Raw genomic sequence first — 15,323 nt, forward strand, 5'->3', positions numbered from 1 at the left:
ATGTGATACCTACCACTTAGAGGTGGGAAAGAGAGTATATTTTGCATTTGAGAACACATTGAATGGTAGAACAATTAAAGTTTGGATCCTCAAGAAATACATTTTGAATGCTTTGGTGACATTGATGCTTCTTTATGAGGTGGATGTTTGGGGCATTTCCTTATACATTTTTGTCTAGACATTGAAACAAACATCATCAAGGATCCAATTGCATCCTTAAGTCCACTTGAAAAGATATGTTGTTTGCAGGATATCTTTTCTTGAAATGCACTAGTTGTAGGATATGATGAGAATGGGAAATTTGAGGAAGTGCTCAATCATTTTTATCAAACGAAGGATCCATGGCGAGCCATTGGCTTACACAAGACAGGCTTGGGAAGAATTGTCACTTCCTTTCCATCTATTTTGCATTGTATAGCTTATATGCCTTTTTAAAACTAAAGGAAGGATATGTTGTTTAGAAAAAACAAGTCCACTTGAAAATAATTTGGAAATGTTCAAGACATTTCCTTACACAATTTTGCCTAGACAAGAAACAAACGTCGTTAAAGATCCAAAAGACATATAAAAACAAATTTTGGTGCTTAAATTAGATGCAAGATATGGGAAAATGGTTTGGAACATGGAATGCAACACACTTGCTTCATGATGCAAAAATAGATTCCTTTGTGAATGAGGTCTTTTCCAATACCAATGTATCATGACATTAGAAAATTGTGGAGGTTCAAACTTCACATTATATGACATATGTTGCACCTACCTACAAAAGCATATTATTTGGTTTGACCTTGCCCAAGTCAAACTGGTTTCAGAGTTTTCAAACCTGAACAAAATTGGTCCTTAAACTTATTAATACTTAACCAATATGGGCCAAATCGGTTGTAGGCCTAAACCGGTTTGGGAACCAGTTTGGCAAGACGAACCAAAGCAAGCTCAAACAAGTCAAGGAAGCTCAAGCCTGAACAAAGCCAAACCAAATAACTATTAAAAACGGTTTAACGGCTTGGTTCCAGCTTGAGCCGTGTTGTTGATGACTCCTAATGAGAGACTAATCAATTATGCACAATTTTCCCAAAACAAATTTGGGAGTTTGAGTATCACAATTTGATACAATGCTCTGTCTTTGATCACATTCAACTACTCTTTCCACACATCTTCAACCAGACCCAATCCTTGCAACAATTCCTCTCACAACCACAAAGTGTACCACTATAGCAAATTGTTCATTGCCTTCAATTACAGTTTTTGTGTCGATCAAACGTGTTTGCAAATAACAAGAAGATACCAATCACATCCATTTACAACATACCGACTAAGCTTTTACTTATGTTGTTTTGACAACAACTTCTCACAATAAATCACTTGTTTATGGCCCATGGGCATGTGAGATTAATCAAAGAGGATTTTTTATTTTTTAATATATATAAATATGTTGAATGCCATAATATAGCCTTTGTTTGCAACTTAATTAAGGTTGTGCAATTAAAGTCATGAGAAAATGGAGGGATTTTGCCTTCATTGTAAAAAAATCTTCATATTTTAGTACACATGCAATCCAAAAAAATGGTTTTCCAAATTAATTTTCAACAACCCAAAGCTTGGAATTACATCACTTTGGGATTTAGTTGACAAGCAAAGATCAATTGAAATGAATTCATCCTTCCCCCCACCCAAAAAAACAAATTTCTACTCAAGCACAATACCTATGATTTTGCATTCAACAATTAGCTTCCATCATAGGTGTTTTGTTGTGTATCCTCTCTTTTTCCCCAAAAAAGAATATACTCCAATAGTTAAAATGTTATTCAGTACACAACTTTAGGCCCTTTATCGGGCAACCCTTGCCTACTTCCATATGGGCGACAACACTTATTTATCTTACACATCACCTGCATTCAATAGCCCACGTGTTTGTTCTCTATGCATCTCATGTCATTCACGCCCCTCTTTCATCTAATGGGAGGGGGGAACAACCATCTGGGTACTACGTACTACCATCGTATATTTTATTGTTTATCCTTTGCTTTTATCTTGCGCTTGCATTGTTAGACTGAATTCTTCAACTTTTGGTAGTCTCATTTGACACTTGGTGCCTCAATGTGGTTTCCATCAAATCAATTTGTCCAATATAAACAAGCATGAATTTATATGTTATCATTATCGTTGCTCTTCTTAATCATGCCGGTTGCAGAATGGTCTCACCCACATATTTATTTCACTCCATATGTTGGTTGAGTGGCAAGAAGATAGTATGTTGCTTCCATAGCAAAAAATTTCAAATATTATCACAACCTCTTATGTGAATATGTTATTGAATTATCTTCATAGATTTTAACACTAATAAACATATAATGTATCACCGTAATATGTTCTCTTGAATGAAATTTATAATGATCGAGACAGTGTAAGTTGTTGCGGTTTTAAAGAAACATGCTTGCTTGATTTATGAGTATACTAACAATGCAATCGGAGAATATTTAAAGGTTGACATAAGAAACATGATTCTACATGCATATTCCCCATATCTTTGGCCATAGACCCTTACATTAGCCATCAAATTAATGTTTGAATGATTATGGACTTTGATGATGGTTGTGAGCATTTTTTGAAAAAGTGTAGCCATAAGTGTTATTGGGACGTGCACTGATATTTTTAATAGATTTGGAAGACATATTTTTTATTTGGAAACAAGACAATGACAAACATTTTGGAAATGGATTAATGCTAAATATCATTATAACATTGAATTCATCAAAGATTTACATAAAAAAATTGCATAGAATGCATAGGAATACTATATCAACAACATTGTTTTCATCTCCTCTCAGATTAAAAGAGCACATCAAGTGCAAACTTGTCGAAATAGATAGTTTGTCACTACATAAATAAACAATATATTCTTTTAACCAAGACTTCTTCCCCGACCCAAGAAAATGGTTTAAACTTTCAAATTTTGTGGGTATTACAAACCTCGAGAAATTAAGTGTCGAGACCATCAACCATTAAATGCCTATTTTTGAGAAAACACGAGAATAATTGCAGTAGGCATAGGATACGAAATATGAGATCAAAATAATCAAGTTTCAATGTATGAAACTATAGTTTTATTTCAAAGTATTTCAAGTTTTGACCTTGGGCCATGGTTGTTCTTATCAATGGCATGCAATTTAGTATAATGAATTCAATTATATAATATGGATGATCAAGTTTCAAGAGTCCCAATGTAGTGCAAAAAAAGTGAGGAAGTCTTATTATGGGTCTAATATAAAAATGAAACCTAAAAATGTGCATAGAAGTGAATTGCTAAATGAACACGATATAACATTTATATATTAGATAGTGATAACTTTATAGTTCTAATTACTTGAAAACAAAATAAGTCTCGACAAGACGTTATGGCATTGAATTAGAGGTTTCATGGATGCATGTTCTTAAACCTTCTCCTTTGTAGCATGACAAGGTAAATGCGCTCGCAGTTATGAGAAGAAGATAACAATATTTATCTACTAGGTAGTATATATTTGTAATTACACAAGTACATGTGTTGACTAGCAATATTTGATGGTATACGTGAAATTTAAATTGCATGTAAAGGGTTTGCATATAAAAAGGATTCAAGGAGATTAAAAGAAAGAACAACATTCAACCAAAGTACATTGGCTTGTATGCATACATTAGTCAATCTATGGCAACGTGAGCTTTACAAATTTTAAGTAGGGCAATTATGCCAAAACCTTTGAAATTTTAAAGACCATAACTTATAAGGGCATCAACACTAATAATGTTATGCAACAAGAACAAGATGCACAATGGAGTGCAAATGAGGTGTGAGTGATCCTTGTGAGGAACAAAAAGCAAGGAAAAACATGTTAATTGAGGAACTATTGAACTAAACTCTCTTGACATTGGGAGGATAACCTCATAGGAGTGCATGCGTGGTCCATGTAAAGAAAACAAAATCAAAAAGAGAGTGTTAGAGTCACATGGATGCTTTTGGGAAACGAGAAATAGTTGGGGTACTTACACACACACACACCACTCTCACACCCCGTTTACAAAAGCCAAGAGAATAGTGAAATTTAGTATTGCAATTTTAACCTCATAATGCTTAGATAGGTGAAAGGTTCTTAAAAAGGTAAATATTACAGCTACCATTCATTTTTATTGAGAATGATATTTTTTGAGGTTTCTCGGATTGTGAAGGAAATTATTAAGAAGGTTTAGTCTTGGGAAGAGAGAAATGATGATGTCGTGCCCACTAAGATATATAAAGTTCCAATGGCCTCTCTAGAAGTCTCCATTTAACTCTTATGAAAACCACATCATTAAGGTCCATTTAGTCTTTCGACTCATCTGTCTCTCTAATAGAGATCTTGCATACAAATGCACATATATGCTCACTCTCTCTCTCGTTTATAGTAATTACTTTACCCTAGTGGTAAGTTATTGACACTACAAGCATTGGGTCATGGGTTCGAAACCCAATTTTTTCACTTCTCTATTATATACTTCATATACATTTAATTCACTAGATGCCACTGTGGAATGTAGGGGTTGAACCCATGACCACATGGTCTCCATTGGGCAACCTTATCAACTGAACTACATATCTCTCTCTCTCTCTCTCTCTCTCTCTCTCTCTCTCTCTCTATTTGTGCATGTCATCCTTGCGCAGGGGCCATGCTAATCTTCTTTGTATCATTCCAATTTTATCATATGTTCCTGAAGGGTCTCTCTCTCTCTCTCTCTCTCTCTCTCGTTGACTTTGATCATATTCGACCATGCTTTCCACATATCTTCGACCAAGCCCAATCCTTGCATGAATTTCTCTCACGACCACAATGTGCACTCTCCATTGCAATATTCATTGGTAAAGTTCTTGAACATCGAGAGTCACTACTCACTTTCACATGTATCACGTGAAATGTGATATTTTTGGTCCCATAGGTCATTTTGACCTCTGACGATGATAATTCAATCTATCTATCCATCTCTCTCTCTCTCTCTCTCTCTCTCTCTCACACACACACACACACACACACACACACACACACACACATATACACAAAACATATACATATAGTATAACTCTCTTATTGTAAGTGGTTATATGCATGTATTTACGATATCATTTTGAATGTCATCATTTAGATTAATAATAATATGCCACAAGTGAATGTTCAAAACGAGAAATGAATCCAAGTTTCAAGATAATCGATCCTTTGAATCCAGACATTGAAAGGAGATATTTAATCAAACTAAAACTAGTATCTCCCTCTCTTTGCACCACATATGTATATTGAACCCAAATGAACCAATCTGTCTTCAATGCTCTAAGGATAACCCACATGTATGAACCAATGTATCACTTGCAATATGCATAGTTTCTTCTATTCGTACTCGATGTAAAACATGGCATTGGGACAATGGTGAGGAAGCTCACACACTACGCGCATTACTCCCCTTGCTCATCCTTGGATCAAATTAAAGCTTGCTTTTCCAAATTTTTAGTTATGCTAAACCAAGAGAAAATATTATTTTGTGACTAAACAATATGGAATATTTTCAATTGTAAAGCTCAATAGGAAAATGTCGAGCATCAAGAGTAACTTATCACGTACTCTCATGCATAGTACGTAAATTTCGTGTTCGTCTAGCATAACATTAGTTTTCCTGCGTTGGAAAACGAATGCGAATGTTATTCAAACATTCTTGTCTTTTTTTTTGTATTTTTTCCCTTTCTTTTAAGTTTTTTTCCCTTTTTAGGTTTATTTACCTCATAATAAATAGTTAATCCAAAAGTATGGTGTTTACCATTCTTCGAGGGTGTTTACCATACTCGGATTATTGAAACATTCACGAATGCGAATGCACGTATGGTTCCATACTATGCTCTCATGCAAATATTGGTGCTTTAGCTCATATTTGACCCTCGATGAGGATATCACAATCTCTCTCTCTCCACACCCCACCTCATACCTACAAAAATGATACATTGCTAACAACCTAGGAGCACTTCTACCCAAACACACACAAGCTAACTTGAGTCTGCACATGTATCGTGTAATCAAACTTGTAGGTAGATCATGTGCTTCCACAAAGCAATACATTGCTCAATAGATCTCTTTCTTAATTTTGACAATAACATAGATTTAACTAGACATTGTTATAGTAATTACATCTTTTGTTGATGTCACTTGTTTTGTGATTGACAAACTCATATTACGAAGTTCAATGGTGTTCATTTTTAAATGCTTACTTTTATGGCATATAAATTTTAACAAATGACCTTAAAATATGCAAGCACATGTTGGAGGCAAAGCATTCACATTCATAAATAATGTAGCCCAGTGTGTTCATGAACGATGAAAGCTTTGTGCATATTGCATAAGTTTGATATAGACCCTACTAAATAGTGATTAGAGTTATTTTCATATAGGTAGACAATGTTAAACGTGCAATTATCACATGCATGAGTGTATTGAATTAAGTCATTTAGTGGCATAGGTGGACACAACTATTGACTAAGCCTGTAATCAAATTAATTATGAAATGTGTGAATCAATAGTGGATTAATTAGAAATATTATCTACATATGGCGGATTCATCAAATTATGCAACATGGGATATTCAAAATTTAATCATTGAAAGTACTGCATAGATCTTATTTCGGCAACATGTTGTACATGAGATTATTGTATTGGTTTAATGGATAACACAAAGAAAAACACAATGTAACTCTCAAATCATAAGAACGATGGCCATGTGACAAATATTCAACACATTTTATGTTACCAATGAGGAAATATCATGAAGTTGCAAGAGTAAGAAAGGTTACGTAAGCCAAGCTTTGTGAAGACCTTAAAAACTGGAATTTCAAAACATTTAACGTTATCAAATGGATTATTAATATGTACACACAAATACATTTATACTTGATTTCATCCATATATATGAACAAGATGTATAATATTTGTTTATATCTTCTTGCAATGCCCCAATTATAGCCATGTGCATACTAATATTTCATCTTTTGCCACTTAAAAGTCAAAATAACTTCTTTCAATGTTTCTCTCCCAAGATATTCAAAGTGAGATGAGTAATTTGTCCACCATACAAGAGGCGTGATCTCACAATTTAAAATGGAGTGTGAAGAGGCACAGGGAAAATAAAGACATTTGTATGTTGTGCCTTAACCAAGAGCCCATGGGTGAAGACCATTGTTCCACACTCCAAAGTGAAGCACACGTCATTATCCAAGAATATTTTCTCAATCTTGATCATTAAATGTACCAATCTCATACAACTACTCTGATTGCCATATCCCTACCTCGAAGAACTTTACATTTGATACATGTTTTACCATGTGGGCAAACTTAAGCACATTATATGTTGTTCCATGTATGACCATATGGCCAAACTTCAACACTTTACCTTGTTCCGTGTATGATCATACGGCCTTAAGCACTTTAACTTTTTTCCATGTTTGACCATGTGAGCAAACCATTGAAAGTCTTAGTGCAACCTTGATAAGGGACGTTCTTTTGACACCATTATTGATCCATATCTCATGATTCTAGCATTAAGAATAATTATAATAGATCACCAATTTCTCTCTATCTTTGCACTCCAATGACAAAGTCATAGCTTCAAGAGAACCCAAGTTCGATTCTCGCCATGGGCTAGGCCCCATTTCTCTATTTATGTATGAGCATGTAACTGAGAGAAAACTCAATAATTATCATGATTCTCTAGGCTATATTTGATTGACCTTAATTAATATGTATTGCTCCTATCGTCCTCACTTTAAACTACATATGTTATAAGTCTACAATTTAGTACATATGTCATGTTCCTTTTAGGTGCTACTAGCTTAATGAACGAGACACTATTAAAGGACATGGAAGATGCTTTCAAAGGCAAAAGTTACTATCCATCTAAGATCGTGTTGTTATGTGCTAGCTCGTGGGAAGATGTGGCACCTTAGATAATTTTACCAATTCACTTCATTTTTTTCTGGTTTGTTATTCTCTAACACATTAGTTCACACACTAGGTTTTAGTTATACATCTCATTCTCTCACACACACATAAAAATACGCATGAGTATGGACAACAGTCACAATCACATGCATGCACAACGGACATGTGCACATGCAAAGTAGGGCAAGAGGGTCATGCTTTGAGCCTAATACATACTTATGTTTTCCCCCCCCTAAAAAGATACGCCTTGATATTATTAAATCATAAGAAATACAAAAGTTGTGTTAGATAAACAAATATACCAACCGATTCCCTTGTACCCTCATCATAGCCGATTTGTTGAGCATAGCCAACAATAAGGGGTGATCAAGCAATAAGGAGAGATGCCCTCGTTTTGCATATTTTTGAAGCTTTTAAAGCTTCATAAACTCGGCCTTCTTGTGCATAACCTTATCAATGACTCTTTTTTCCGAATTACTGCTTGATAAAACTGACATACAAACATTATCATTGTAACAACATATGTAAGAAGTGCTTCATTATCAATACATACTTATGTTTGCCACAACAAGATGAAAATAACATAATAATATTTAAAGGAGGAGGGTGGGGGGAAGAAAGAGCATGAAGTAGTAGTAGGAAGAAGTCACGTGATTCTATTATTTGTTAACATGTTGCGTTTTTGTTTTTTGAAGTCAAGGGTTCCTTTTTGTCCATTCATTATAATAGTGGAATGCAGCTTTTTGACCCATAGAGACATTTCCCCTTACCCGCTCTGCTTCTCTTACTTTTTCATCATTCCACTACTTCATTGCTTTTACGATGTAGGGGTTTTGTTTTTCTAGCTAGTTTACAACCTTTTCATGCTTTTATTGTCTTCAACAAATTACACATTGTTCATTAATATTATGTATAATTTTGTAGGGAAAAACATTGAAATTTGTAGGGAAAAACATGGGATTTTTTTAAGCGTATAGATAAATTCAATATTGGCAACGAAGAAGATACCTGCGTATTTTATTTATTAAGTTGTGGCACATTTTGTACATTTCTAAAAGGTTTCAAGGCTTGATTATAATTTGGTTTGCAATCACATTTGATATTCAAAACTGTTGTTTAACCATGATGTTTATGGCAACAACTATTGAATGACAAACTTAGTTTAATTGTTTCGAACACGTTTATACATTGAGTCTATGATTAAAGGATGAGGTTAGGGGTTCATGTACATGTGCCCGATATTTTAATTTATTTTTATTTCATTCATCTAGTACATCAATGTATTCGAGAACTTGAAACCATTTATTTTTTATTTTGATTATGTTTAATAGCTAAACCGACATTACGCTGCTTGCATGCATATAAAGCATGACATGTGACATTCAATTGATACAAGTTGTCATTTAGTAATTTTACCTATAAATGAAGCTTACATTTACTCTTGATTAAATGAACTTTAATACAAATGTACATGACCCACATAAAGACATTTATGGGGTGATCATATTTCACAAGTTATTTGATGGAGTTTAAAGCATAAGATGACGTCATTCTACGTTTTCATGTAAAACATTTGATGCAAGATCAAAGAATAAGTAGAAGAGAAGATGTTGTTTTATGTTTTCATGCCTAATTGTCACATCTTATATGCAACTTCTCATCGTTCTTTACATGTAGTAAGGTACTAATATAATTATCAATACTTTGTCGCATACATTGTAGTGATGAAGGCCAACCATACTTTATATTGATTACGAGTAGAGCCCCCTTGAAAAAGTTACATGTATCGACACCTAGAATGTAAATACAAACTTTCCTTTAGAACACTCACTTTAGTAAGTCAAATTATAAGATTGCCATGATAGTAAATGTAAATGATGTATTATTGTGCTACATGACATATATTGTATGGTTTATAAATTGAAGATTGATTGTTGAATACATTATAGAGGATGTTCATATTGTATGTAGGATGTGTGATGAATATGAATGTATTGCTTACAATATCTAGCTAAAGCACCAAAATTGTTGCCATATTATTAGATTTTAAGATACTGTATAAAAAAAAAGATACTAAAAATGTTTCGAACAACTCCATATTCTTCTAATGCTTATATGTTATTGGATTTAAGAGTGTCATATTACTTGTCAATCAACATGAGCTAACAAAGTTCCTACCTATGTATTGACCACGTGATGATGACAATATGATTAGGGTGGCAATGAGCAATGAGACTCTTGATGTTGAAATTACTTATAAAACTGCAATATGTATGCATGTATGTATATATCTTATATAAGAAGGTTGAAAATTATTATATATTTACTAACATGAAACATATGTGCTAAAGGGGACCATAATTATATATTACCGATATATTCATATTAATACATGCATTTGATTAGCAATACTATTCCACCCATTAACAAGGTCCAAGCACAAAATGGACTTACAATCTACACTAAATTTCATGTTGTAATACTAGAGTAGAAAGTGTCTTAAGAATTAACTTTTCACGACACTATTTGGACATACACAATAATACCCCCTTGGAAATAGTTAACCTCATAGTTAAGGTATTGAAGTACATAATATGAACTAATATGGCTCTTTCCATGAATTTTCAACTTCAATAACATTAGCGAAGCATGAAAGGGCACCTAGAGACATTATAACATGCCATACTAGATGAACATATTGAAACTTAACACCCAATTTATGGTTGATTATGATTTTAATTTACCTCATTTACCATTGAATAGTTTGTGAGGTAATCGATATGAAAAAGGCTTCTACTTCGACATATTTGCGTGCGCGCCCAATGATAAATATGGTGGAATTGTTTGTGATGAACCACACAACAATGTGCAAACATTGGAGGAGTGGATGACATGTCATGATTTGACGACTCTAGTGGATCTAACCTCATGCTAACGCATAAAGAATGGTTTCATGAAAGTAGAGACATGAGTAGCCCTAGGCGAGGAGTATGACACCACATACCTAATTTCCTAAATCGGAAATGTCCCATTTTGCAATGACTTGTTATCTTAGTGTTGCCATCAACATTATTGCTCTATTTTGGGTATGAACAATTCATGTACAATGTTTTATTGCATGCATAAGTGCAAGCATATGAAAGGTTGTTATGGTTTGTGTACATGCAGAGTAATTGTTGTGAGTTTACAACAAATACTTTTGATTGAAGTGTTGATGCATTACATGAATTGTAATACCATAGTCATAGGGAAAATCTCTTTTTGATGTTGAATATAATTATGAATATATTGATGTATGTTCTATATATGATTGCATTTAATATTATATGGAATACACCGATGATATGGAATGCCCCAAGTGCACATGTTTTATATTAAGGGTTGATAATATGAGTTTTTTTTTTTCAATTGAACCTACTTTCCCATTAGTTAGGACGGATTATTACAAAGACACTATACAAGGAGGCTTATGCATAAATCGAGGAATCACCCTCCGACCAAGTTCAAGAAAATGAGACTACGTACATAGCCTTTCGAACTGACTACTTAATGTAAGTAGATACCTATACCTAAAAGCGGCGCCCTTTAGTGTTGGTCCATACGAGCCGACTCCTAGGGCCTACAACGAAGGGAGGGTGGGAGGTTAGTAGGAAACAACCAGTGTGGGGGTTGGTAGTCCCACCTTGAGCCACTTCCTCCTTGCTTCACCATTGGCGTGTTCCGCCATTTCTATCAAAAGCGGAAACGGGCAGTGACCACGTCATTGGAGTGGCTGCAAACCTCGTCCAATTGCCGTCGTAGGTAATTGATAATCGCGAACCATATATCCATGATCACTTCCTTCGGGGGGCGTACCAGATCTTTGAAGACCTTTAGGTAACGTGCTTTCCATACATACCATAGGGTGACGTCTGCGATCAACATCCAAATTTTCTGGAACCTAGGGGATGCGGACTGCAAGCCTCTCTCAAAACGGGTCTTGACGATTTTGCATCTTGTGCATTCATAGCACCAACTGTCCGCATTGAAGGCGTCCGTCAAACTGTCAATCGAGTGATTGATCCAAGCCGCAATGCTCCACGATGTTGTTCCTTCCACTTCACATGCCGCAAGGAGGCGAGTCACTCTATCCCATACCTTTTGAGCTTCAGGGCAATCCCACATACAGTGTCTCAGAGTCAATAGGTGAAGAGCAAAGTGGGCAACCTATTGGGCAACCACGTTTACCTAGCCATTCGCCAATGAGAGTTACCACATTATGACCGATCTGCCACCAAAAGAGCTCGATCTTTTGAGGCATGTGGAGACGCCAAAGACCCTTCCAAAAGGTAATGAGCACCTCGTCAGGGATGCCCAATGTTCGCTAGCCATTGCGTAGGGGACCGTCTAGTTGCAGTTGTAAAGTCTAATCCAATTTAGTGTTGTATTGGAAGAAGTGGCGGACTTTGCCATCATGTTTCCACCTGAAATCCCATGGGTCCCATTTTAGTTCCATGAGGGGACGACAATTGTATACCCATAACTTCCAATGGGGTTCCACCTTAGCAACATCTGAGTCTGTCTTCTAGATGTTATCAACCTACGCCACCACTCGGACTGGGTGCCAAGCGCCCCTGCTTTGGCTCCCCCCCAAAAATGTATCTTTTCCCGATCCGCTCACACCCTTTAGCAACTTAACCGTTCCAACCTCATCAAAGAGACCAAACCATGCATTTTCTCTAACCTTCCCCATCGGAACCCTGTTAAGTGCCTCAACTATCAATCTCCTCATTTTCATAACTCCCTTGAGGGGAGGGAATGGGTCCTCCTAGGCTCCTCTTGGAGCAACCATGAGTCTCCAATTGTCTAGAGAGTGGAGCCCTATCTGCGCCAACTTTCCCCATGCTAGGCCCTTAAGCTGCCCTAACATCATGTTGTCACTTGTTCGCACCTGAGGATTCCAAAATAATGGTTTTCTAGTCCACTCGATTAGTGTCTCCGAGGTGTGCTTGAACAAATGTTGTCGCACGTGACCCCATGCCCGCAAAATGGAGTTCATTACCTTGTCCTCCGGTTGTGGTAAGCCATCTTGGATGGGACTTCGCCCGTGCAACACCAGTTCAAGGAGTCATGTTAAGGCCTACCGTACTTGGGAGTCCCTGCTTGCAATCTGTTGCGAAGGAATACCTTCCAACACCCCTTACCTGGCAGGAGGCATCGAACCACCATTTTGACTAGCAATGCTCGGCTCTACCGTAAGGGGTCTATGAGGCCAAGCCCCCCTTTGGCCTACGGTTGCGTTAACCAACGCCATGACACTCTAGCGGTTGCCATTGGGTTCCACCAGGGCACATGTTACTTATAAAAAGGAACACTTAGGTGATATTTACTAATTCCAAACTACAAGCACATGAACTAACTTGTCCAAAACATGAATGCCTACTACCTACAATCACTATTTATGAGCTAAATATACAATCCTAGGAATTTCTATTAAGGTGCACATTTGTATTATAGTCTGTCTATATAGTCTATGCATGCCTCATACTTTGGGTTGGGGGATTCATGTGTACCATTTTTTTTTTGTTATTCTTTTACAAGTCCTACACATGGGCTGCATTTTCCTAGACCGCAACCTCCACACACATGCTAGAATATGACACTGTATGAAAGTCATGTAAATGTTGCAGTAACAAGACCAATTTAGAGTGATTATAAATTGAAATAAATGTATGTTCCCTCCCCAAATCAGGATGAATCATCTTTTAATTATTATCAATCTTTTTATATGAGCTTCCATATTAGGAATTATCAATGCTCATTCTTCACTTATTAGATTCTATGTATTATTTGAAATGTGGCGCCATGCCATGTGTTATCTGGGACCACATTGTATACAGACGGGACCACATTAACTAGCCTATTGATAAAATCAATAATCGTCTTATTTTGTGCGGCATTGTTGATTTTATCAAGCATATGTTTTTAAATCTTGGGCTCCATTGGGTTTGTTGAATATAGTACTGTACTTACAATAGAGATTGTCAATAATATTGACAAGTACAAATCATATCGACCATCATCTGTACTGATCACAACTATATCGACAAATCACTAAGAACTAATTTTTGCTTAAATTTATGTTATAAATGTTGTTGAAAACCATATCGACAAGTACCCATATTTAAATGTACTTGATTATGCAATCCCTCACTATCAAACTCAAATTGATAACCCTTGAAATGCAGAGCATTTTAAGTTTGTTGTGTTTACCACATTCACCAAGTTATCAACTAACAATATTAGAAGCAAAGATTTTTTAAGAGTGAATGTGAGACTACCAAGAGATTAGATCAATTGCTACTCTACCTAGCCTACTTGAACTCTCATATGCCATTTTCTTCTTTCAATGCCGTCTAGCTCCATTGGATAGAGTTTGCTTTAGCTTGGCTAGGCCAAAAAACAATTCTTTATCAATCAAGTTTGAGGCAACCTAGAGCAACGACACTTCGTACTTGGCTTAAGGTTTTCGTGTTTATAAATTCTTCTTTAATTGTCTTGTGATGTTTTACATAGTAGAGTATTATATTAGACCTTACTAATTCATTATATATTTCACATGACTTACACCACTAAAACCATTATTTGATGTACGCAAATATTGATTATGCCATCGGTACTTGTCAAGCTCAACACAATATTGCATGCATAATGTATGTATATATGGAATTATATTGTTTGTATTGTGATCAAAGGGATGTTCAATATAGATACTCTATGAAGGTCCATCCATAAAGCTTAGGCATATCTAAAAGATTATTATATTTAAGTTTATCAACAATTGAAATTCCATCAGATCAAAACGTGTATACTTCACAGTGACATCGAAATACATTTGTTTGTTACACAAGAGCTTCATCAAATATAATTGAATCAATACACATTTATGTCCATATCTCCCTTTGCAATATTGGTATTTGTAGATATCCTTGTTATGAAATTCATTAAACTAGCACTATGATAATTTGCTCTAACATTATATTGTAATAGTTGAGATCATTTAATGTGTTAATGAGATTATATGTGTGCACGATGTTATGTATAATCATAGATGCTTAGACTTTGATAGAATGAACCCAATATGCATTAGACGTTGGTACAATATATTTTGGTCAAAATTGCCTTTCATAAGTTTTACCTCTTCATGACAATGCCTAAATGTCAATATCTTGCAAACTTCCTTACTTCCACTTGCTCAAGTGGATTCCACAAATATTCTGTCTCATCAGAATGACTAGTCCAAGTCTTGTTTGATATGTTATCTCAACTTCATTTCTACCTCCAAATTAAAGCGACTTTTGT

The 15,323-nt window shown here is 35.5% G+C and overlaps 1 non-coding gene across 1 annotated transcript; it reads right to left on the reverse strand.

The window, feature by feature from the left end:
- Window positions 1–4,629: 4,629 nt before the first annotated feature.
- LOC147870041 (U6 spliceosomal RNA) lies at window positions 4,630–4,732 on the reverse strand. The gene has a single exon (XR_015532376.1). It is a non-coding gene; the product is annotated as a U6 spliceosomal RNA (small nuclear RNA).
- Between the last annotated feature and the right edge of the window lie 10,591 nt (window positions 4,733–15,323).

The sequence above is a fragment of the Azolla caroliniana genome, unplaced genomic scaffold, assembly GCF_043228905.1.
Source record: "Azolla caroliniana isolate FFs.n. ecotype wild unplaced genomic scaffold, voAzoCaro1.0.p SCAF_1, whole genome shotgun sequence".
NCBI lineage: Eukaryota > Viridiplantae > Streptophyta > Polypodiopsida > Salviniales > Salviniaceae > Azolla > Azolla caroliniana.